The 25,092-nt window shown below is 35.7% G+C and overlaps 1 protein-coding gene across 1 annotated transcript in view; it reads right to left on the reverse strand.

Annotated features, from left to right (window-relative positions):
• The window catches only part of SNX24 (sorting nexin 24), a gene marked incomplete at its 5' end in the record, with an annotated part of 87,647 nt that overhangs the window by 11,309 nt on the left and 51,246 nt on the right, over positions 1-25,092 (reverse strand).

Genomic DNA, 25,092 nt, shown 5'->3' on the forward strand with positions numbered 1-25,092 from the left:
TTCATTGGAAGGGTGCAATTATTATTATGCAAGACAAATCATAAAATCCCCGATTTTTCTACCTTATCAGTTTCATAAAATCATGTTCCCTAAGGATGTCATTGATTAGTTGCACATGTTCTTTCAGTGACATCTGAAATACTTAATTGTCGGTTATCTTTTCTCCTTCACTAAGTAAAATATAGTCACAAAATTGCAAAAGGGACTTGTTCTGCCTTAACCTTAGCTAGATGCCATCATGCAGTGGAAAACAGTGCTAAAATATCACAGGATAATGCTCTCCAACAAGGGAGACATATAAACAGCATAATGATTTCCCATGAGTTTCCTTTTTAGAAAATTGTCACTAAAGCCAGGGTAAATGGTGACATATCTTCATAGAGGACACTGTGAAATCGAACACTGGCATTCTAGTTAGGCCCACACCTACTCATCAGCCAATTATAACAGTAACTGAACATCTTGCTGAAAACCTGAACAAGACCACTTTGCTAACCTTCAGAGATCATGCCACAGAAATGCATAATTTTCTACTACTATTATTATTATTATTATTATTATTATGCTTATTTTGTTTATTATTGCTGTTTTTAATGAAGAAAGATCTAAAAATGAACTTCTTACAGTCATTTATCACACTTTCTTGAGGTTGCTGGAAAAACTGTTGGAAAGAGAGGAAAGAGAGTGGGAGCGAAGTTACAGGGTTTTTACAGACTTTTCTATTAGGGTTTAGTTTAAAAGGCTGTACTGTTAGGGTGAGAAAGTTCATGACAGTTTTTCCTCTCTTCACAGGGAAAGATGCTTCACAATACCTAATTCAGTGGTTCAGCTAAAATGGGGGAAAAGAAAATCAATACATTCCAGCTACAGTAAGTAGGCTAGAGTGTCAGTCTCCACTGGGACCAAAATCCACATCTTTTAGAACATTTTAGAGTCTATATTCTTCTATTAATCTGCTTTTCCTGAACTGCTTTACACAGTCCCATGAAATGATAAAAAGGTTATCAAAAGAACACATTAGCACAAGTAGACAAAAGAACCAGACTTGTAAGATGAAGCTTTTCTTTTTTAAAGTAATAGCAGATACAATCATGTTTCATAATATCCATTGTGAAGAACTATGAAGAAGCTTACTCCCTTGTTCAGTGAGGCCTGTTAGAGGTTATTAACTGGGATTAATTCTAAAAAGAATTTCCACTTTTTATTACTTCCACAAGTATTCACATATGTAAGAACAGAACAAGGTTATGAAACGTACTTAAAAACCTGTATAAACTTGCAAGAAGCGTGCAAACACATGTACAACAACACAGAAGTGATGCTCCATATGAAGCACCAGCTACTTAACACTCCCACACTGTGTATCAAAGGGAAGTCAACAGTAAGAGTGACATCCATGCAGTGGAGCTTGAAAATGAACAAATATTGACTATAGGTATTATAAGATAAAATACATCCAGTGAAGATTCAGAAGTTCCAACTGAACTATCTAAAAGATAATATGAAGTTACAAGAGTTTAAAAAAAAAGGAGGCCAGAGGGGAATTGCACCTCTGAACCTCAAGACTGGAGGATACATCCTGTGAACTTAAAACACCCCCAGTATCTCATGAGTGACAAATCCATCTATCATAGTAATCTCAAGCTATACAAAGGATAAATTAAATGAAAGGGAAGCCCAATAGGTTAAATGACTACTGGATCATCAGAGAAAATGTGTATGCAGAAATTCATGACAGTGTCTATAACTTACACTGCAAGGAAGTTTACTGATTTTAATTAAAAATACTACCACATAGGTCTAAAGATGAGAGCACTTTAGTTAGAAAGCAAGTTGAAAACACAATTACAGTTCCAACTAATATTTAACTACTAATGTAGACTTGTGGCTAAGTCTACAAATACAACCCATTTAATGAGAAAAATAAAACATTGAATTTTTTTCCAGAAAACTGGGAACATAATTTAGTGGGAGCAAAAAGTGTACTTCTCTTCAGTAGAAGAGGAGACTAGTCCTTGAAAGATTAGAAACAAAGTGCAAGAATAGTTCCTTTGAAAAATACAAATGAAAGAAAGCAGTCAATACAATTTCCTGAGACACTGCTCAAAGGATTGGAGGTTAAGACAAAGCTGGATGGAAATAAATTAAGAAATGAAGAAATCAACAGAGCAAAACGAAAGGAAACAGGCAGAAAGGAAAAAAAAGGGCAAGCCGTGTTAATGACATTATAAAAACTTAGCAGGAACAAGAAAGGCTTTTAAAAATAAGTAACAGGAAAAAGTAATACAAAGAATAAATACATCCACTCATGATAGACACAAAATTAGATGCTGATTTCAAAATATGTAAATTGAAGTATTTTTCAGAAGTAACAGACCACTGGAAACATGGAAAATTAACAAGTAATTACGATGATGTGAATAGTGGTGGTGATAACAAACAGGTGCAGGAATACCTTAGATAACTCTCTCTCTCTCTCTCTGTATATATATATGTGTGTGTGTGTATATATATATATATATATATAAACTCTCTCTCTCTCTCTGTATATATATATATATATACACACACATATATATATACAGAGAGAGAGAGAGAGAGAGTTATCTATATATATATCTATATATATCTATATATAGATATATCAGTATTTTCAGAAAATACACATTCTAAAAAGATAGAGAAATTAGGTAGTTAGGCTTGGAAAAGTTTTCTCAAGAGAACAGGGGAAGAAGGCTTGTAAAAAAGCAACCATATTTACAATTACAACACACAGTAGATTGCAGTACTGTTTTCTAACAGCTTAAAATAACTAAATACAAATATACTATAGTAAAAAAACCACTGAACATTCAGGAGGAGAAAGGTGCCTCATTTACTCTACCCTCTGCCAGTCCCTCTCCCAGGGCAAGCTCCAACTGGCAGTGCCATGGAGCACCAGGATGCTCACCTGAGACAGGCAGCATCGGAGTCCTCTTACACAGCCCCCTAGACCAACAGAGTCCCTGGTAAATGCCAGAATTTCTTCATAAAACACTCTAGGTACAAACTAGCCACAAGAACTGCCTGCACACAGCACAATTCATATCACCAGAAGCACATTTATTTTCCATGTTCAGGAAGTTTCTGCTATCCACTACCAGAGCTTTATGAGACACCAGTTACCTATAAATTATATCTGGAGAAACATCAAAGAAAGAGACCACCAAGACTAAAAGAAAAAAAAAAAAAAAAAAAAAAAAGAGAGAAGAACTGTAAGATGTAGTTACAAATTTTAACACCTGTCAAATTTCAAAATTGATAGGTTTTTGTATTCTGTCAGTCTGGTACTGCTCTCCTTCTATGCTGATCCTTGTGCATCAGGGAGAAGGTTGCATGGGAAAAAGAAGCAAAACTCTGCAACAGATCTGACTAGGTAATTAAAAACTATCATAAATACATAATCTACATAAATACATATATAATCTACATAAATACATAATCTACATAAATACATAATCTACATAAATACATAATCTACTTCATAGTGGAAATGTCAGTTCTACATTTTCCAAATTTGCAAATTTTAAACTTCTTCCTCTAAATATGAGGGTTAAGTCTTCATTCCTGTCTACTTAGTGTGTGACAACCCCTTCTTAGAAGTGTAGAATTATTTAGGTGGGAAAAGGTCTTTAAGACCCACCCTTAACCCAGCACTGCTGAATCCATCACTAAATCAAGTCCCTGAGTGCCATGCCTATATGTCTTTTAAATACCTCCAGGGATGGTGACTCAACTACTTCTCTGGACAGGTTGTTCCAATGCTTAACAACCTTGAAGGAATTTTCCCTCACATCAGATTTAAACCTCCTCTGCCCAAGTAGAAGCCATTTTCTCTTATCCTGTCACTTAATATCTGAGAGTGGAGACCAGCCCCCATTCTGTCACAACCTCCTTTCATGTAGTTGTATAGCAATCAGGTCCCCCATAGGGAAAACTTCCTCCAAACTAAACACGCTCCCTCAGCTGTTCCCCACAGGACTTGTGCTCCAGACGTTCACCAGCTCCATTGCCCTTCTCTGGACATGCTCCAGTGCCTCAATGTCCTTCTTGAATTGAGGAGCCCACATCTGAATCCAGGATTCAAGGTGTGACCTCACCAGTGCCCAGGACAGCAGGACAATCCCTACCCTGGCCCACCCAGGATGCCACTGGCCTTTTTGGCGACCTGGGCATGCCCTGGCTCATGTTCAGCTGCTGTCAACCAGCACCCCAGGTCCTTTTCTGCTGTGTAGCTTTCCAGCCTCTCTGCCACCGGCCTGTAGCACTGCAGGGGGCTCTTACAACCTAAGGGCAGGACACAGCTCTTTGCCTTATTGAATCTCATCCAGCTGGCCTCAGCTGGTCAATCCAGCCTGTCCAGATCCCTCTGCAGAGCCTTCCTACCTTCCAGCAGATCAACACTGCTACCCAACTTAGTGTCATCTGCAAACTGACAAAGAGTGCACTAGATCCCCACATCCAGATCACGGATAAAGACTTTACACAGGGCTGTTCCTCAGCACTGAGTCCTGGGGAACAGCACTTGTGACTGGCCATGAGCTGGATGTTAACTCCATTCACCTCCACTCCCTGGGCATGGCCATCCAGCAAAGAGTATGACCATCTAAGACATGAGTGGCCATTGTGAAGCCACCAGCATTTATCACTGTCAGATTTAAACTCAGAATATCCACCACACATTTCTAGTTTCCCATTTTTTTGGATCCTCATCAAAGCATTTCCATAGTTGAGATCATAAAACACACAGAAAGGTGTTTGCTTGTTACAGTAACACATCAGGAGGAGCACAGTATTCCTTCAAAGAAAACTCAATTTATTCATTTTCTGGATTAACATTGGTGTATAAGATCAAGTTTATAGCTGCTTTAGAGCCAGAGATTTAAACAAATTACAGTAATAATGATGATGATGATTATGACAGTAACAACAATAACAACAACAATAATAATAATGGCAATAGAGTACCATGGGTACTCTGTTGGGTATTAAAGTGATATGCCTGTACCAGGAAGTTAGTAACTACAATAAGAAGTAGAATTATTGGCAACAAAGATATACACATCTGAATGGAAACATATCACAGAACTTCTGTGATTGAAACAGACAGACTTTGGATAGATGGTTACAGACTATATATTACAACAAAGGAAAGAGACCCTGTTTCAATACTTACTGCAACCCCTGAAAGGACAGAGCCTACTTTCATTTCTAAAAAGCTTTTGACAAACCTCCCCCTTCCCCAAAAGCCTTAAGGAAAACTCAGCAAAGATAAATAAGTTGTTACAAGATAGGTTAGGAGAACACATAGAATGGACCTTAGAATGGCCATTAGTGATTGGGGGAGCGAGTTGCTGATGGCTAATGGTAGTATTTTCACCTCTTTTTAGCTTCATGAGGAATCTCCCACAGCTCTAACTCATTTTGCTGCCTTTGCTCAGAACAAGGAAAGAGCCAAATGTTTGGTAAGGTCTGAGAAACTTATCTATGAAAACAAGTCTTGCTTTCCACAAGAATGACAAATTCACGCCAATCTTGTATCAAAATTTAAAAGTCATCTCAGCATGATTTGCTCATCTGCATTATTTCTACAAGATACTGTAACAAAAATGCTATTCAACTCTACAATAACTTCTTATTTTGTATCTCTGACATTTTCTTGTCAGATGTTTCAGGTCAGGGTAAACTCTTGAGAAATGATTCTACATTCCCTTTGAAACTAATTAGACTAAGCAGCAGGTACCCACTCTGAAGTCCAAACAAGAGAATGCAGAAAGCCCAGGGAATTCACTGCACCTGGGGTTAATGAACTCAACTGTGTCATTTTTGCAGAGGTAAAACAGGGGTAACATACCTAACGAAATATATTTAGATTTATATCGTGGTGGTTTTTGGGTTTTGTTTGTTAGTTTTGAGTGTTGGTAGCCCTTTCAGCACAAAATACATTGTTGAATAAATACTCCAGGTTATTTTGTAGTGTTGGAAGTGTAGTTACAATGAAATTGGCAAGTTTTATTTTAAAAATTCTGAAGCTTACTTAAATTTTAGTCAACAAGAAAATACATATTGTGTGCTAGACATTTACTTACCTTAATCAGCAAAAGAAAGGTAAAAAATCTGTGTGTAGGACTGAGTTTTTTTGGTTGGGTTTTTTTTCACCCGAATAGTTAATATATTAACAATTTACTTTGATGCCTTGATTCTGTACTTGAGGGGGGGTTGCTAACACAATGGCAAAGAAGCACAAAGTATACTTTGACCACTGAAAAACTTAGAAATGGAGAAAACGAAGAAAACTGGAGTCAGTCCTAACAGTACAGATAGACATCATAAGTATAAAACATGAATATGAATGTATTTGTTTAAATTTGTGAAAGCAATGGGCTTTCTCATAGCAAGAGAAAACCCTGTTTTAAAACACACTCTTAACCATGTTCTTTATATTAACTTGTGTTTGTAAAGCTTCATATGTTTCAAACATTTCCTTAGCCTCACAGGAGAGCAAGACCAAATCGACTCAGAACAATGCAATAAATGCTGTACTGATAGCATTAGCAATTGATTAAAAAACATCTGTTTTCTGAAAAAAATCACAAAGATTTGCTTTCAAAAACACTCATAAGAAATGTCTACTTTGTATTGGAACCAACAGCTTAAAGTCAAAGATTCAGACAATGTCTTGTTGCCTGATTATGCTATAGAAACATCACAAGAAACAGTCATGATGTAGTCACACTTAACCATATGGATATTAAAAAAGAATAAGATGGCATTACATTAATTACACAAGCAAACTGAAATCAATGTGAGAAAGAACAGAAATTTGAATAGATAAAGTGTTTTTTAATAGATACTGATATGCATGTTAAAATTAAATTCTTGATAAATAATTAGCTACTAACTATGCTGTGAAAATGTTTTGCCAGTAATAACTCAGTCATTATTTTCATTAAAAAGAAACACAATGTAAAAGAAATAGAGGACAGTAGAGCAGTCATAAAGGAGTAAATAATTTAATTTTATTTTCCTAAATAACGTAAGAACAGAAAGATGCTCAAGACTGTCTAAAAGGAAGAGTAAGCATTTCCTGCAGAAAGTCACCGCAGAACAATCAGGTGAGCAAAAAATGCTTTAATATGTAACAACTCATCCAGTTTTGTCACCAAGAATCTGAATTTAACTCTCATACTACAACACTTGTGGATCTTGACAGATGGGTTATTTCTATGTGAAAACAGATTGATCAAGGACTATGCCCTGCTCCTCAGTAACACCCACTAAACTACTTTTTCAGGAATAAGACAATAAATTAACTAAAATGTTTTGTCTTAGAACAAATATGCCTATACTATATTTGCTGACACCTTCTTTTATCACATACTTGCATTTTGTTAAAATCTGCCAATTTTGTTCATGCCAAAATTCTGCATTAAATTCCGTTCCACATACATTTTCAGAAAAAGTTGACTTTGTCATGTCTGCATGTCGTCCATTACAGGAGAGATCCAGCAGCAAATTATTAAATTCTGTATTCTCCAGTGAAATTAACTGTTTGCATAATCAAGCCCAACATATTGCAGTATGATTTTGTCTGCTAATGAATCAACAGTTTTTACACGAGTAGGACTAAACATATATAAATCAAAAACCCCACAGCAGTTAGGACTTGTGGTGTGGAGCCTGTGATGTTAAATTCTGTCTATTTTTAAAATCCTAAGTACTTGCTTGCTCATGGATTCAATCTACATTAGGAATTAATGTCATCAGAATTGCCAGAACTGGACAAATTCCATTCCTCTGCAAACACAAAAATCCTGCTTTTTGTTTGCACAGGACTTCAACATTTTTTTTGTAAAAAACCCACAACCCCAAAACAACCCTCATAACCCCCCATCCTTCCTTTTTTCACTCCTGCCACCCTGGCAAAAAATACTCACCTCTCTTTCAGAGAAATGAGCATGCCTTGTTACATGCTGCTCTGTAAACTATAGGAGCAAATCAATAGCAGCTGAATGCCATCTGCTTCGGGCAGCAGAACAGCACCAAAAGTGTGAGCAATGCATCTTCCCTTATTGAAAGGTTATTTTATGCAAGTAAACAATTCATCGTCTTCTTGCACGCTTGATGCTCATTTACCACTTTTGATCAATAAAATATGCAAAACAACAAAAAAATTGAATCCTAAGAGTAGTTCTGATGCCAGTGTGATAGGTAATCAATACCAGGTCTCTATTCAGTAAGGCAGCTAGTAGGGTAACTCCTTTATTGCATGAACCCAGGAGAAAGTGTGGAAATGTGTCTTGTTACCTATAAAATGTAATAAGAGAGTGAAAAACACAACTTCTATCCTGGAAATTAAAAAAAAATAAAGAGGAAAGGGGAGCCACTATTTCAGTTGTGTTTACCCCCTAACTATGCAAAGGTTACTAATGTCCACTTGCTTGATCATTTCTTGCAAAGAGTCTGCTGTTACGGTGTTGATAGAGCTTCATTATCATTAACACATATATCTGGTTAAATTGTAGTCATTACAACTGGATAACAATCCCTCTTCCTTCTGAAGCTGCTCTACCTTATTAAGCCTCAGTTTTCAATGTATTTATGGTTCAGGTGAACTCAGTTTTTCTGTTAAAAACAAACTGCTATGGGAATTTCTTCTGCACGGTGTTTCTTTTAGTCAGACCACAAAATGCCTTATTACATTAAGCCTCTTGACAATTGATTCAAGTAGAATACTTCTCTCCCAACAAAGAAAACAACATCATTTTTACAGATACTGCAGAACAAAACCTCCAATTTGAACAGTTTCCTAAAATAACATAAAATACTTGAAATAACAGCTGCTACCTACAAATGCTCTCCAGCCAGTGTACCAGATATTCTAATATTAAAAAAATATTAAAATTACTACTCTCTGATTTGAACAGCAATTTTTCAGATTGTATCACAAAACCAGAAGTTAAGCTGCACGCTCTATATTCTGATCTGCACTTCACACCAAATTATCTTCAATCTTATTTCCTGCATGTTTCTAGAAACACAATTATTTGGGTATGTCACCTTTACATACATTTGGTTATTTGAACTGCAAAAAAAGCTTGGTATTCTTCTGTAGAAGAGTATCTTATGCAGCGCTTCCTTTTAAGAGAACTAATCAGTACAACTAATCAGCACAATTAAGAGAACTAATCAGTACAAAACCCAAAAAACCTTGATCTTTTAAATATCTGCAATGCAAAGACATTTTCCAATGCACAGGCTTTGAGAAAAGTTCTTCTAAAGTAAAACCAAGAAATACTGAATAAAACCCAATTTCACCATAAGCTTATAACCAAACAGTAAGTTGTAGTCAAGCAGCAGTGCTTCTACATAGAAAGGCAAAAAAAATCTCTTCTTAGGAGTTCGATTCTCATTATTTTCGCAAAAAGAAGGCAACTGGAAGAACATTTGTAAATCAGCATGTATAGAATTTTTAAGGAAATTACTCGTACATATTTGCACATGTAGAAAAAGTCCTTCTGAACAATCAATGAAATTTACTGAATGTAAGATAGATTTGGGTTTAGGATTTATTTAAATCTGTGAATTAGAGGCAGGTTTGCAAGCGACAGTTCAAAATTTTTCTTTTATTACCTTTTAAGATCCCTAACATTTGTAGTGGTAACAAGCAACTGCCCCTTCTGTATAATGTAGTTGGATCATGTTCCTCTGGCATCCTTTCTTCAAAAATGCTTATGAGTTTACATGAACTTCAATATATGGCTTGCACACATTTATAGAAGCCAAAACAACTTTGATCAAATTAATAATACAGAACATAGTAGTGAAAGTGCAGTAGCTTGGAGTCAATGACCCAACTAGCAGCAAGGGTATAATTTAAAGTCAGAAATTTCCAGTGCATGCACCGTTAGCCACAGTGAACCTGTTACTGCTCTAAAGGGAATTGTTTGCCTCTTATTAGATTTTCTACAGCACAGCCATAAGTGATAAATGTACTGCTGTACTCACTGTCAAGTTAATCAATGCTGCCAAAGTTTTGTTGACCTAACAGTAATCCATAAAGTGAGCGGCATTTTCTCCATCCCTGTGACATCTCGGTCCTCAGTGGGGATACAAATCTTACAACAGCTTCTCAAAAAAAAAAAAAAAAACCACAAAAAAAAAAAAAAAAACCCAAAAAAAAACCCCCCAAAAAAAAAAACCCGGAAACAAAGCAAAGCAGGGGGGAAAAATGATATTTTCAAAATTCTGTCTTTAAATTAGCAGACTGTGAGAATGCCTTGCTTCTCTGACAAATTGCTTAAAAATGATGGCCATAGAATGGAATCAATTTGATGGTTAAAATACTAGGGAATGGATGACTTCATGGAGGACAGAGCCTTGCTTACTAAAGAGAAGGTAAAAAACAGCTTCCTGAGTCTTTCAAGGAAACAGTTGTGAACACGATTTACATGTAACTATAGATTAGTGCACTGGCTGGAACAGAACACATTGCAGCAATTCTGAAGACAGTAATGTGAAAACAATAATAAAAAATCACCACCAATAAAACTTGTCTATTTCTGTGTCTAGCTGTAATTCACAGTCCATGCGAAGCATCACCACTAGAAAGAAGGAAAAGGAAACAATCCCTGGTAGAACAAGCTGCTCTATAAACAAACTGCTGCCATGCTCTCACAAGCAATTATAGACATATGAAATATGAATTGCCATTGATTTTTCTTCTAGAGGTCACTCTGCTCCATGTTTTACGCAGTCTAGGCATTTATTTGGGTGGCAAACTGACAAGTTTTTACAGAATTAACAGAGCAATGTAATCCTTGCTCAATCACAGGTACTTCATTATCATTCTACTTCTTGACACTTGTCCCTCCCAAAACTCACCAGCAAGGGAGTCCTTCAGAAAAGTGACGAACGATACAATTACTTGTGAAAAGAGACCATCCTAACTTGGTCAGTAAATGCTTATTTACCTTTTCTGTGCTGATGGCACACAAACAGCATCAGCTGGAAGGCTGCACTTGTCACGCCATAGCAATTCAGTGGACAATACCCTGATTTGGCTAAAAACTCTCCATTTTCTTGTTATTCAAAGAGGGACGACTTCTCCAAAATAGCAAAAAAATATTGCAATTTAGTCTGCTACCAGAAGCAGAATAGTTATCTGTGTTTCTGTTAAAAATTAATCATAACATTAGAATGCTACAAGAATGCCAAGATGTTCTCTATAAATCCTGTATTTTTGATGTTATATTCTCACTTAGCAATTACTTGATGTTTCTCACTCAGCAACAAGAGAACTACTTAATTATGGTCAGTAAACTCCACAAATTAGGTTGAAATTGAGTATCACAGATTAATGAAACATATATTCTGGCATTTTAGACAGCAATCTTCCTTATTTCTATTACTCACTTTGGCACAAATATTTGGTCTCTGTGTTTCCCACACAAGAAGAATTCCTAAAAAACCGCTGTGCTGCACCTCTTCTCCCCAGAGATTACTCTTTCTCCGAAGGCTCCAGTTTACTTTATAAGAAAGATTTAGCATCTGAAGCTAGGTAAAATTGTTATTTAAGTCACTTTTTTTGGTCCTTCAATAAAAAGACAACCCAGTACTATATACAGTGGTACATAGAGATTAATCAGACTCTAGACTCCATGATAAGCAAATAAAAGTGAGTATGCCACCAGACATGGATGCAGTGTAACAGTTCAGAAAGGATTTATAGTAGAACTGAAATCCACAAAACACCTATCATTGTCTGTTGACTGGCCACAGAGATGACTTTCAATACGTGATCATCAGAAGACAATACTATAACTGATATATAGATTGAATTGAATAAGATTGAATACAGTCAGAGGGACAAAATTAAATTTCAGGGGAAAAGAACAGAACAAGAAAAGGTTGTAGGGTGGAGAGCTGAAAGAATCTGAAGTTAAAAGAATCTGTCATAGATATAAAAAAAGATAATATGATAGTTATAACTGGTAAATATGTTACAGGGAAAATAATGTCTCCATACACACAGTAACCAACTCATCAGTCTTGTCTGATGATAGACTTCTCTCTGACTTCCTTGGTGAACATCACTGCTTTGTAAACTTGGGCAATTCTTTAATTGACAAACTAGAGAAATTTTGATTATTTTTGGATTTTTTTGCCACTTAAAATTTGGGTTGAGATGTCTGTACTTTTACATTAATAATACATTCCCTGAATTTCTGCACTGAACTCAGTTATCAAGAGCCTCCTACAACACTAAAGGGCAAATTCATCATAAAACCCACTAATCTTTATTTCCAATACTAAGAAAAGACCCCAATATTCTGTGGTAACTTATTCTTGAAGTACCTGTTCTTGTACTCCCAGCACTTCAAACTGGATAACTAATTCAGGTCACACAATTAAAGATGCCTGAATTTGGTTAATTATAAAAAAATCCCATATAAAGCAGGTAAGCACTACTGCATGGCATTTAAATACAATATCATTACAGAAACACAAATTGCTTCTTAACTGTGACGTTATACAACTGCTGCTGTTCAAAACTATTAGCACACATCACTGCTTGACCCTGACTGATTCTAAATACAAAGAGAAAAGTCTGATGGGATAATGTGGAGATGGCTGCTTAAATGCTGTTGGTTGCAAGACTGTAGACTCTGAATTCTGTGCATGGTCTTTACTCCTCAATACTCTCCTGTGGTTTTATGAGTGCTTTTCTTATGAGTGTTACAACAGGAACCCTTCCCATTATGTGTGAGAGCTGGATCCCAGAGTGAAAGTGCACTTGAAGATCTGGATGCCTCGACATCTGAAGAAACTAAGAGAGTTTTCACCTGTCCAATTTCCTCATGATTTCTGGGAGATAATCTGAGTATTTTTCAGAAGCCAACATTAAGGGGAATCTGCTCAAAAGAATGGTTACACAGAATACATCTGTGATCTTACTCACGTGTGACTTGCCAGCAAAGATACAAAGAAAAATACTGTAAATTACCTGTATTCAAAGTCCTATGTCTGTTACAGAATGTCTATTATCATCAGTTCATGAACTGATATAACACCATACTATCATGGTTATGAATGCTGAATTCCTCTAATGATGATGATATTCCAGAAATAAAAAAATATGAAGCTCAAAAAATTTGAGGATGAACTCTCCCAGTCAGATACACATAACTGAAATGACATTTTCTCAGAAGGTTTTATTGGGAAACTTATCACTGACCTTTTCATTTTCCTAGAATAGATGTACCCAGTGGGTTGCAACAGCATAAGAATTAAGATTTTTATCCAACCATTTTAAAACTGTAATTCTGCAAAAGTAGACTCCAGCCACATTGCCGCAGTAAAGGCCAGAGATGTACCACACAAACTGATGCTCTTAGCGAGCAGTTTAAAAGTTGTGGCAGCTGGTATATTTGTGCTGTCAATTTACAGGAATGATGCCGACATGCAGAGCAGCATTACAATTTACCTAGCCAAGGTAATTCTATAAAAACTGAGGAAATTAGTCTATTTCACGTGCCACCTTCTTGATGGAGTACATTATCCCAAAGAGAATACAAAACAATTATCAGCAAGTGAACAAACTTGTAAAACTTTTTTTAAACATATTTATACTTGGAACCTATACGTTTTTTCCAGTATCTAAGGTGACAGAGAGGCTTTTTCCTCATGATGATGTGTGTGCTGTCAAAATGCTGACACACAGGGACAACAACCAGGTGCTTTTTCTGTTTTGTCATTAGGAGAACTATCCAGAGGACTCACATGCAGAATGATGTTTATACCAGTGGACCAATGCAATTTGGCATGCACAGGCAGCTGGAAGAAAGAAACACCCATCCAAAAGGTCTAGATATATAGGAATACAAACCTGCACTAGAAGAGAATCAAAATACAGTGCGTAGGATAAGTCTCTACCAAACACAGGAGTTACTGATTATTAACATAAGCAAAGCAAACTTGTAGATTACTGTGTCTACAAACACAAGTGTTGAAGTATATGCAGGGGTTTCTTACACTTTAGATGCAATTTGAATAAATCTTGTGATGGTTCTGAATTGTATGATCTGTGATTCTCCCAGTCTTTTCTTTCTGTATCACATATAAAATTTTCCTTTGTGCTTAGTGGCTACTCTCAACTCTGTTTTGTTGCATCAGTGCTTCTTACTGCTTTATGTAAAATTTGCATTAATTGATGTTTGTTCAGTCTAACTGTTATACAGAGCTTTGAACTAATTGCTCTCAATTAATCTGTTCCACTCTTTGATAGCTTATTTATCAGATTGGGAAAGATAGATTTAATGGTGCTTGCTGGAAACAAGTTCTTTAATTGGAAATACCTGAGTGCTTAGCTCACTTCATGCTGTGGCAATTAAGGACAATTTGGAAAAGCGTTTTTCCCCCTACTTGATTAGATATCCAAAGAAGCAGACAAAACAAATGACAACACCACCTAGCAATATTGGTTAAAATAAAGGCCCAGCAACCAAATTACTTACTATGAGAAATGTGAACTATCCCCATCAATTCCAATGCTGTGTTACATTCATTTTGCTGTATCTTTGCCTCCCAAGTAGGTAAATGGCAAAATTTCTTTCAAAATGCATAGCTCTATGCCTGCCTCTATACAATTATCCCTTTCCACAAATAAGCCAAATCAACAGAAGAAATTATTTTTCTTGATTAAGCTCCCACATTTCTCTGGGGATGAAACAAAACAAACAAGTAATCTTTCCTTATTTGTTCTCTGAAGAACCTGCATCCCTTAAATGTACAATAACCAGGGTACCTGTGGCAGGCAGTCGGCAGCAATTAGGCTTGTGTTGAAAACGAATGGACTAGAGTCAGAATGCCTAATCTGCTGAGAGTTTCTACAGGAGGGCAAGGTTAGACCAGGAAAATTCCCTTGCTGTGGAAACACTGTTAAAAATTACCACCTGACTTCAGCATAATTAACAAGGTTTGGGAATTTATATGAACTGAGTAATTGAAAAGAATTAGCAAGAGATCTATACATTAATCTTTGCCAGTTACAACATGCCTAACAAAATTAATGTTCTACTTCTGCTTCATCCTTTGTTTCTGCAAACTTTTTTCATCTACAGAAGAAAAAGTATATTAGATAAAGACAACTATAATTATAAGAAATTAAAAAGAAGAAACTGCACCACAAGCCTCAATTTTTACATCAATATTGAATATTTCCTTACATCTAACTCACAGTGTTTATTGTAAATAACCCTGGAAGTTCTTTAATTTAATGTCCATATTTTCAAAGTCTACAGGAAAAATGCATATCAGAGCTATAAATTTAGGCATCATTCAATAATGTGCATTTGTTTGCAAATGCACCTTCACCAAAATCCAAGCCTATCTCAGTCAAGAAATTCTGCAATTAATGGGTTTAGTAAAATGAGCTTTTCTGCATGTAAGTAAATCTATATTATATTTGGACAACAGAGACAATAAACAGGAGGAAAAAAAAAAAGACAATCAATAGTGATGTGGGTAGAAATAGACCATGTTAGAGAAGATAACAAGCATTTGTTATTCTTCTAAGCTACCTATGACCACAGGACCTTCCCCCCTTACTTCACCCTGAAATCCTTCAACATTTTTCAGAAAGGAGTCATCTAAGACTGCATAAATGCCAAGAAAAGGCAGCACAAATAGACACATGGGAATTCTACCTAATGCAGGAGTATTCAATTTACTACAGAACCAAAGGAGAAGGCTCACTGACCACCCTGCCACAACCTGAGGAAGACTATTTGCCTCTTCCTCTGCTTACCTCTCTTAGCTACTGATAGACCAGCTCTCATGTTTTGCTTAGCAGTCCTTCTAGCAAAGAATTCTTCTGTTCCTATGCTCCTTCATTTCAACATCTAAACCAGAAGTTCAAGAATTACTGCTTATTTATTTCAGTATCTTTCTGGTAACCCCCTGTGATTAGTTCCACAGCTTATTGGGTTTTATTTGCTTGTGGGTTTTTTGTTGTTGTTGTTGTTTTTTTTTCCCCAGAATGGTCTATGTTAAATGACACAAACAATATTGGACAATAAAGTTATTATGACACACTAGAATCAAGCTGTAATTCAGCTTCCTTATGTATAAGGATTTATTTAACATTGCTTACACATGTAGCATGATCCTACACTACCTTTTCCCCCAGAAGGAGTTCTTTATCCAAAGCACATAACAAATGGTTCAGTTATCCCATATTTTGTTTTCTTCCTCTGGCTTCCAAACACAGGCTGTGCCTTATGTGCAGATTCAAATCCTGATGTAAAAAAATAATTATTAGCTTCTTCATTAACATTTTTCCCCCGCCCTCATGTGCAATTTATAAATGCGTAAAGAATAATAGTGGTGGATCTTCATTCACACAAAGAGTGTGTGCAGAAGAATGCTACCACAATGGTAGCAATGGTCAATGCAATCTAGGTCTAAACTACTTTCTAATTTAGTGCTGTATACTACTGAACAACCTTAACAAAACATAGTGCATTACAGTACTCATGCAATAGTAAAATACTCCTTCAGTAGAAAATAAGTTTATCCCTTTAGTAGCAATTCATTAACTTTATGGACTAATTTTGATGAAAAGGCACTTAAGATTTAACTTGCTTTGAAAGTCCAGTTTTAAAAAGCGATAGCCATTTGTATACAAATATAAGAATTACCTCATGTAAAACAGCACAGAAAAGGAACTGAAAATGTTTTTAAAATGCTATGGATTGATTAAAAAGATGAGGGAAACCTGAGTCTTTTTACCAAAATTGAGGTTGTGATAAAAAGACTGCAGGAATTACTGCCCCCTCCTTCCCTCTTTATTATAATGGACAAACATTCTTTGACTTCCCTCCACCTTTGCCAAAGACCTCAACCAAATCTATTAAATATGTATTAAGGAAAAAGAAAATTTACTGCCTACACATCAAATGTGAAGCTGCATTCAGGATAAGGAAGGTGGCCACATTTTCTTTCACCACAGCTAAATGAATTAAATATCTTATATTTTGTATGGATTTAGAAGGAATCGGGGCTGTGAGTACAGTCATCAGCAGACTACAGGAGTGTGCTTTTAATACCCCTAGCTCTGCTTCCATAGACTGTGATTTAGACAGAGAACTTAATTTCTTTTTCTCTCCTCTTAAATATTTTCCACTTATTCTGAGCATGTATAGTCATGACAGAGACCATTTCTCACTGTATGGAAATGCATGATTAGTACACTTTGATGTCCATCTTAACTTGGGCAAAAGATTGTAATACAATATTATTATGACACACAGTATAATGAAAAGAGAACAAGCACTTAGACAATGGTTTCTAAACCTGTCACAACAACTAACGTGAATTCTATGATTAACTCAGTAAAATTTATTTTGATCAACCCTAACACATAAGAGTAAAATGAGAGAGTTCCTGCAGCACAGTTCTATACAGCAAAATCAAACAGATTATTGAAGATGAAGGAAAAAAATATTAATCATAAATCACAACATAGCACAAGTTGAAAAGCAAAAATTTAACTACTAAACCACAAACCAGGTAATTTTCTGAGCATGCTTGAAAAATGCTTTAAATAATTAATTCTTCATAAATCTCTACAGACACACACTTTTTAAAAAGGGTCTTCTTTAAATTAGCTACAGAATTATTTTACTTCCCTGTTTTCTTTGGTTTTCTGCTTCCTTGTAACAAATATGAAATCCTGCATGTGTCAGGCATGCCTTTAAAATCCACAGCCATCTAAACCCAGCTATGTCTCTTTACCACCAAAGAAACACGTATGCACAACAGCATCTTAAAAAAGCTGGTCACAGCAATGATGGATTTAAGTTATTAACCTATCAAAAAAAGATGGATGGTGGTCTGCTTTTCTTAATCTACATCATCATCTAGATCTATTTAAGGATATGTGGTACACTAACAAACTTAGTTAAGGTTTCGATAAAATCAGTAGAATAATCTGCCCTGTTACATTGAGACTGTATCGATCAATAAAATCACTTGTACTAGGAAAGTACTGTTAAGTACTGACAATCCCAGCCATTAATATTATTTAACACTCTGCTCACAATCTTTAATGAGGACAAAGAACATTTTGTCTTTTTATACTTATCATACCATTGCTATTCGAACTCCTTACAGGAGCTGTTCAGCCTTGATTACTGCACACTAAATGGAGTTAGAGACGGAAGACACTGATTAATTTTGGATACTGGAGAGAATTTTCAATGTGATTAATAGATGTGGGTGATTAAACAGACTTTCTAGCAAAACATCAGTTAAATCTTATTTCACTGAATACAACTTTTTTTTTGCAACTTTCTAATGATAGACCCTTTCTTCTCAGAATATTCTCCTGCACTTAAAATAAAACTGGTTTCCAGAAACAGCAATCAGGAAGATAAGCATCTGTTCTGGACTTGATGGGAATTTTTTTTCTGCAAAAATGCCAATTTGATCTTAAATTAGTTAGAAATAGATCCTAATAATGAATGTATACAAAGGACAAAGGGTAGGACTGCCTCTGCAGAAACCTTTGTGGTGCCTAATGAATGATACAAGGAAGTCAAAGTAATTTCTATCCACTTCTCTCAGACACGGGGAATGGTTAAGCAGAAGCCTAGTGGGAAAAAACCCACAGATTAGGCACACACAGAATAAGGTGGAGAAGAAAAAAAAACAAGCCCATATTTTGCACAAAACTTTTATAGCTTAAAATTTCAACCTATGAATTCAGCTTTTAAGTATATAACCAATTACCTCCCATATATAAAGCATTTAGTCTGAAAAAGCCTTTACAGGTGGCTCTGCACAGTCACATCGCCTGCATGCCTCTTCATTATGTATGTATGTATGTATGTATGTATGTATGTATCTATCTATCTATCTATCTATCTATCACTATAGATACATCTCAATTACTCAAATATATCTTCTCAACCACATAATTAACTTCTTTTTCTTTTTAGATAGTGGCCATGATATATACAGGGCTCAGTTCCTGAAAACACATTAATGTTTAAACAAATATAATAACAAGCTGAAACACAAGCATGTCTCTAACTGCTTTAAGGATTATATAAAGAAGATCATTACTTAAGACCAAAGATCTAGCTAGCACTGTATCCTGTATCTCAAAATGGCTATGACTGAATACCAAGGAAGAGCATAAATGTGCAAGACTACCATATAAAACATTTTTCTTCAAAACAGAATCAGCTTCAAAAGTTATTTTCAACTACAGGACCTTCTATGCTTGATAAAGACTGTCCTTTCATACACCTTTCCAGCTTTCCAGCTGAACTAACTCAAAATTTTGTGTCCAGAATACCCTTTGGTGAAGGTACACAGGCATGTGGGAACAATTAAATGCTTGATACAGAATGGATTTTTGAAAATATAAAGGAAGAAAAATTGCCATGAATGGATAAATGTGATGAAGGAACATGGACAGAATGGATAAATGGGATGAATGTGAATTGCACAGAAATGAAATTTAAATAGTTGAATGATCGTTGAATATTTCTAAGATCATTTTGTCACTGCATTTCCATAATTAAATAATAAGCAACTTGATTCATTTTTACTGAGCAAAGACAATAAAATGACCCATAAAAGTGCATGTATCACACATAGAGATCTCAATAATTCTAAACATCTCCAACAGCACCAGTCACCTCTACAGATATTACATATGTAACATCAAAAACTGTTCCACTTAGGAAGCACTTACAGATAAAATCTGATCCTAGAGGTACATATCAGCTTAAGCCACAATCAAGATCTTCGTGTCTTTTATATCAAGTCCTAGTTTTTGTTCAGTTCCTTAAATTCTGCTTAAGAGAGCTCAGATAACTTTTATGTACTACCATGGGACCATTTTTACCTCTACTTCAAAGAGAAGACAATGAAAAACTACGTACATCACCAATAATTTCTTTTCCCCAAATAAATTTCTTTTCTTTTCTGATCCTACACCTATGTTCTGAAGCAGAATTTCAGCTGCAGTTACAGAACAGGTGTTTTTGGCTATTGAAAGGCAAAGCTCTACCAAACACACTATGTGGAGTACTTGCACACTGGCATCAGGAGCCTAGATGCCACATTTTAGAGCAGAGAGCTCTCCAGTCTTCTTGACAATGGACAAGGTTATAAATGGCTGAGTTTGCATTCCTTCTTGTTAGAATAGCGAGAGGTCAACAGAAATTGTATCAATTAAGCAGTGAAGAACTAATGAAACTCCTCACAAGGTGATGGAAAACTCTTCACAATTCGATAAAAAACCTTGAGAAATCACATTAACGCAGCCCGCAGAATGATAGTGAAAAGGGACAATGACCGAAGCTCAAGGAAAGGACAATTCTAATCCCTGGCTGAATATGAAATGCCATATTAGGTCTGAAATGCTCTGCAACAGAGTTTTCAAATCAACAGAAAGAACCTTTCAGAATTTTTTAACTGAATCTAAAACTTTTACAAAGTAACATCACAAAATTAGATCCACTTAAAAGAAAACAGTACAAAAATTTTGTTCATACCCACTATCCAGTCAGGAAAGGTTATTTACTTATTTAAACTTTACCACAAGGAATTTTGTATCAGTTCTTATTATGGTAATTAAAGAAAACCATAGTGGCCTATGAAGAAAATACACCTTGAGCCAAATTTTCTATATTGACAGTTTGTCCTCTGCAATCTACCTAACTACAGAAAAAGCACATTTGTCCTCATTTTTTGCAGTTGCAGTTGAATTGTTCCTCCAAAAAGAATTTTAAAAAGCAATATAATAATGTGTGGTTTTCTTCTTTACATTTCTGATGAACTTACTCATAAAGCAACAACATACTATTCATTACATTATTACATTCACTGTTTTCCTAACTCCACCCTACTGGAAACTAAGACAGCTAAGGAGTATAGAATTGGATTTTAATTTCTTAAGAGAAAAACCATAACAGATATGGTCTTACTTATGTTTTTCAGGAAAGATTGGTTGTTAAAATATTTTTAAAGAGATTTGCATTCTGCAGACTACTGAAATATAGGTCAAAGTGCTTCTCAAATCTCCAGATTATTTCCTTAAATGGAAAAAAATCTCTAGTCCAGTTTCATAAATGCTATAATTCATTTTTAATACTTGGATTCTGAAACTACTGGAATGTTGAAGTTCATCAAGTCTTCACGTCTTACAGCCAAGGAGCACTTTAACCAATCTTATCTCCAGGAATCAGGACTGTTCTCTTCATAAAAAGTTCAAGAATAAATAAAAGGCAAGTATGTTTTCTTGACCTCAGCCAAGAGAGAAATACTAGCTCTACATATTAACTCTGGTTAGAGACGTATGTACATAGAGACCCTACATATATACAGAGCCCTTCAGAAGGTCTACAACACTCTGTTTTATATTAGAGCCTTGCTAGTCACAAGAAGAATTTCTTCAGGTCACCCAGACCACATGAAATGAGTTGGTACCCTGAAACTAATAAAAAATATGGGCCTCCTTCAGAATCTCTCCCTATAAGCAGAATATTTCAGTGAAGACTAGCAGCAGCTACCAAGTCGGTGTGGGTGCTACTTCAAAGTGAATTCTGCTAACGATGCTTGTTATCTTGTTGGACTGATGATATCAGCAAATTATGAGATTTCTTTAGCCCAAGGGGGTTGAAAATATCTATTCCATTGAACTTTAAAAGGCAGACCTGTCAAAGGGCAAGTCCCTGGGGCAGACAGACTGGATGGCAACAACATCCAGTGTCAGCTTACTGGGACAAGGATATGACCTAACTCCAAATGAGCAGGTGGCTAGATCAAATTCTTCTCCATTACCAATTCACAGGAAATAAGCACTGTAAAAACTGCTCTTCCAATAGTATATCATATCAAATGTATTTGTAACAAATACTGATTTGATCCAAAGCAGCTGCAGCTGCTCTGACAGCCAGTTAGGTAAGGTCCCTCCAGTGCCACCCCTCAAATGTTCAAAATAAGACCCCAACTACCTGTTCACTTGGTCCATCTACAAAATGACTTACTAAATTCAGACACAGTAAACTCTATGGAAGAGGGAGTTTTCAAGTGATTTATATCTTATTTAAATACACATACAAACCAAATTATATTTCTGTATTGCTTTGTGATAATAGTTAATCCAAGACTGGACAGTGGATGAAAAAAAAACCAAACCAAACAAACACCATCCAGAAGCTACAATGCTGGTTATCAGCCTGCTTCATCATCTTCCATACTTACCTTCACCTTCTGGTACTTTAAATCATATACATTCATCTACACTCACTACTGTGAGGAGTCACCCGCTTTCAGGGGAGATCCTTTTGGCACCCTTCTCAAATTATAGGCGCCTTATACAACCAACTGCTTAAAATCCTTATCTACTACCTTTCTTCAACAAAAAGCTCCTCATGAAGCTTATCAAGAGATTATATTTCTAACCATAAATAAATATTAAGTTCAAATCTTACTGCAGACTAAAATTATTAATGAGAGATTTTTGTGAGCAATAGTGTAACCCGGTGATTTATTTTAGAAAATTAAAATCAAAACCACCTGGCTTCTCATCTCTGCTCTACTGCAAGCTACAAGCTCAGATATACAATTAAGTAACTACAAAGCTACTTAATGTACTCAATGGCCACCATAAAGCAGTAAAAGCTGGTTAAGTGCTCTTCTACTGGCAGTAACAGGTGTTTTGAAATTTAAAGAAAACTAACGGGAGGCCTCATTTTCAACATCCTCAGGAGGGGAAGAGGAGGGGCAGGCACTGATCTCTTCTCTGTGACAGGACCCAAGGTAATGGCCCGAAAGGAGATTTAGGCTGGATATCAGGAAAAGTTCTTCACCCAGAGGGCACTGAACAGGCTCTCCAGGGAAGTGATCATAGCACCAGCCTGAGAGAGCTCAAGTGCTAGGACAGTGCTCTTGGGCACAAGGGGTGACTCTTGGGGCTCTGCTGTGCAGGCCAGGAGTTGGATTCGATGATCCTTGTGGGTCTCTTCCAATTCAGTTTATTCTGTAATTTTTCTTATTTAGCAAAGACTAAATCAGTTCAGCTTAAGTGATTTGTGCTGTAGTTTAAGCTCATGCACAGAGACATTTACCATGCTAAGTAGAGTAGCAACAACTTATTTCTTCATACTAATTTGCTTGAATGTTTGGGGCCACAATCTATCATTCACTTATCTCTGCATCTGTTTCCTCATTAATAAATTAAACATAATCCTTCTTTCCTCTTGTCAGTCAGTTGACTGTTCTCAGTATTCACAAGGACTCTGTCATGCAATTGAATTACTAAGCATATTAGTGCTCTAGTCAATTGTTTCACAGTATAAAAAACAAAAGTAGCACGTTCCAGTCAAACTTGTAAAATATAAGTCTTACTTAAAAATAGTGAAAGATAAATTATTCTTTCAAAATTCCATTAAAATTTGTCTACTATAACAAGAAAAAGTCCTGACCTAACATTTCAAAAACAGAAGTAAAATAAGCAGCCTTATACAATTAGCTGCCAGTGGCTACTGATACATTAAAAAATAATAAATAAATACTTTTTGTAGCTCACAATTTAATAATACTTAATTTATTTGTATTTTGCTACTCTTCAGAAAGATATAATGAAATGTATCTGAGCTCCTCTCCATCCACTCCAAGAAACAATCAACCTGTGTTTAAAGGATTTAAAAGGGCAGTTTCATCATGAAAAGGTCACAAAAAGTAACAAAGTCCTGGCAACTGCAGCAACTTCTGTCTTAGACAGGAATGTCTTGCCTTCTTTACTATTTAATAAGCAATGATTCTACTACCCTCATTTCATGTCAATATTTTTATCTGCATTTAATTACAACTACTTAATTAAAAATATCTCAAGAACCCAATATGTACCTTGTCAGTCAGGTACAGGTTTGTATTCCATGGCCATCTGCTAAAACAAATTAATTGAACATTACATCTGTGTAACAGCTCAGTATTTGCATATGGTTCTGGCTAGTTTTATCAAAAACAATTAATGACTGGCATATCTTCATAAAAGTTTATCAGCTGCACAAATGTCTGGCTACAAGCACCACAACTGACTAGTGAAATTAGTAGCCAAACAACTCCTACAACTCCTGTCAGTAGTACCATCTGAAAACATGCTTGCAGTATTTTACATACATGGCATTAAATAAAAAACTGATCATGTCTTCTGAAATTGTAGTATATTTCTACACTCTACTTTGGCAAATGCTTGGCATTATTAAAAAATGTCTCATAACTGAAGTGCCTTACTACCAAATTTTCATTGTCTAGAACCAGGCTCTAATTTACTTAGAAGTTAAAATTGCACTGATTAATTCTGCTTTCTATTAGTGGAAAGAGAAATTAATTACTTTGACAAAAGCATTAACAGCTTTTTTTCTTGTTTAAATTAGTATGCACATTAGTATGGATATAACTTAGAGGCTTGTCATGTTTTAAACAGATGATGCCCAGCAGTCCCTTCCAACCAAAACCATTGCATGTTTCTAAGACAGCCAACAGCAATAGAATAGAGGAAAAGTTAATTAAACGTGCAAGACTACAAAAGAACAAGAAATAACTAACTCTTCCAGTAGAGGGAGATGTTCTTTTACAGTTTATCAGCACTTAAAAGTGATAACCAGATTACCATTCTACCTTTTTAATGAAATAAACTGCTTTAGACTTAACTGGTACATGTGCCTTGGTAGTGATTATGTCCAAAAGAAAGTTGTATGGAAATCAGAAAAAACAAAAATTCACTGCAAGTGGCCAATGTGAGTAAAAATAGAAGACTGTTAGTCTTGCCTTCATCCCAAAACAATTATTTTTTGACACGTTATTTCTATGAACCTCTTCAGTAAAACAGCACTTGCATGAGCGTAGCTGAAAGTACATTGAACTCAGAACATGTTTAAAGGAACACGTTCATCTGGATTTGCCACTAGAAAAACAGCTGTGAATGTACACCACGGGACTTTTTTAAAGCAATCAAGGTGACAATAGAAA

Source organism: Taeniopygia guttata, chromosome Z, assembly GCF_048771995.1.
Source record: "Taeniopygia guttata chromosome Z, bTaeGut7.mat, whole genome shotgun sequence".
Lineage (NCBI taxonomy): Eukaryota > Metazoa > Chordata > Aves > Passeriformes > Estrildidae > Taeniopygia > Taeniopygia guttata.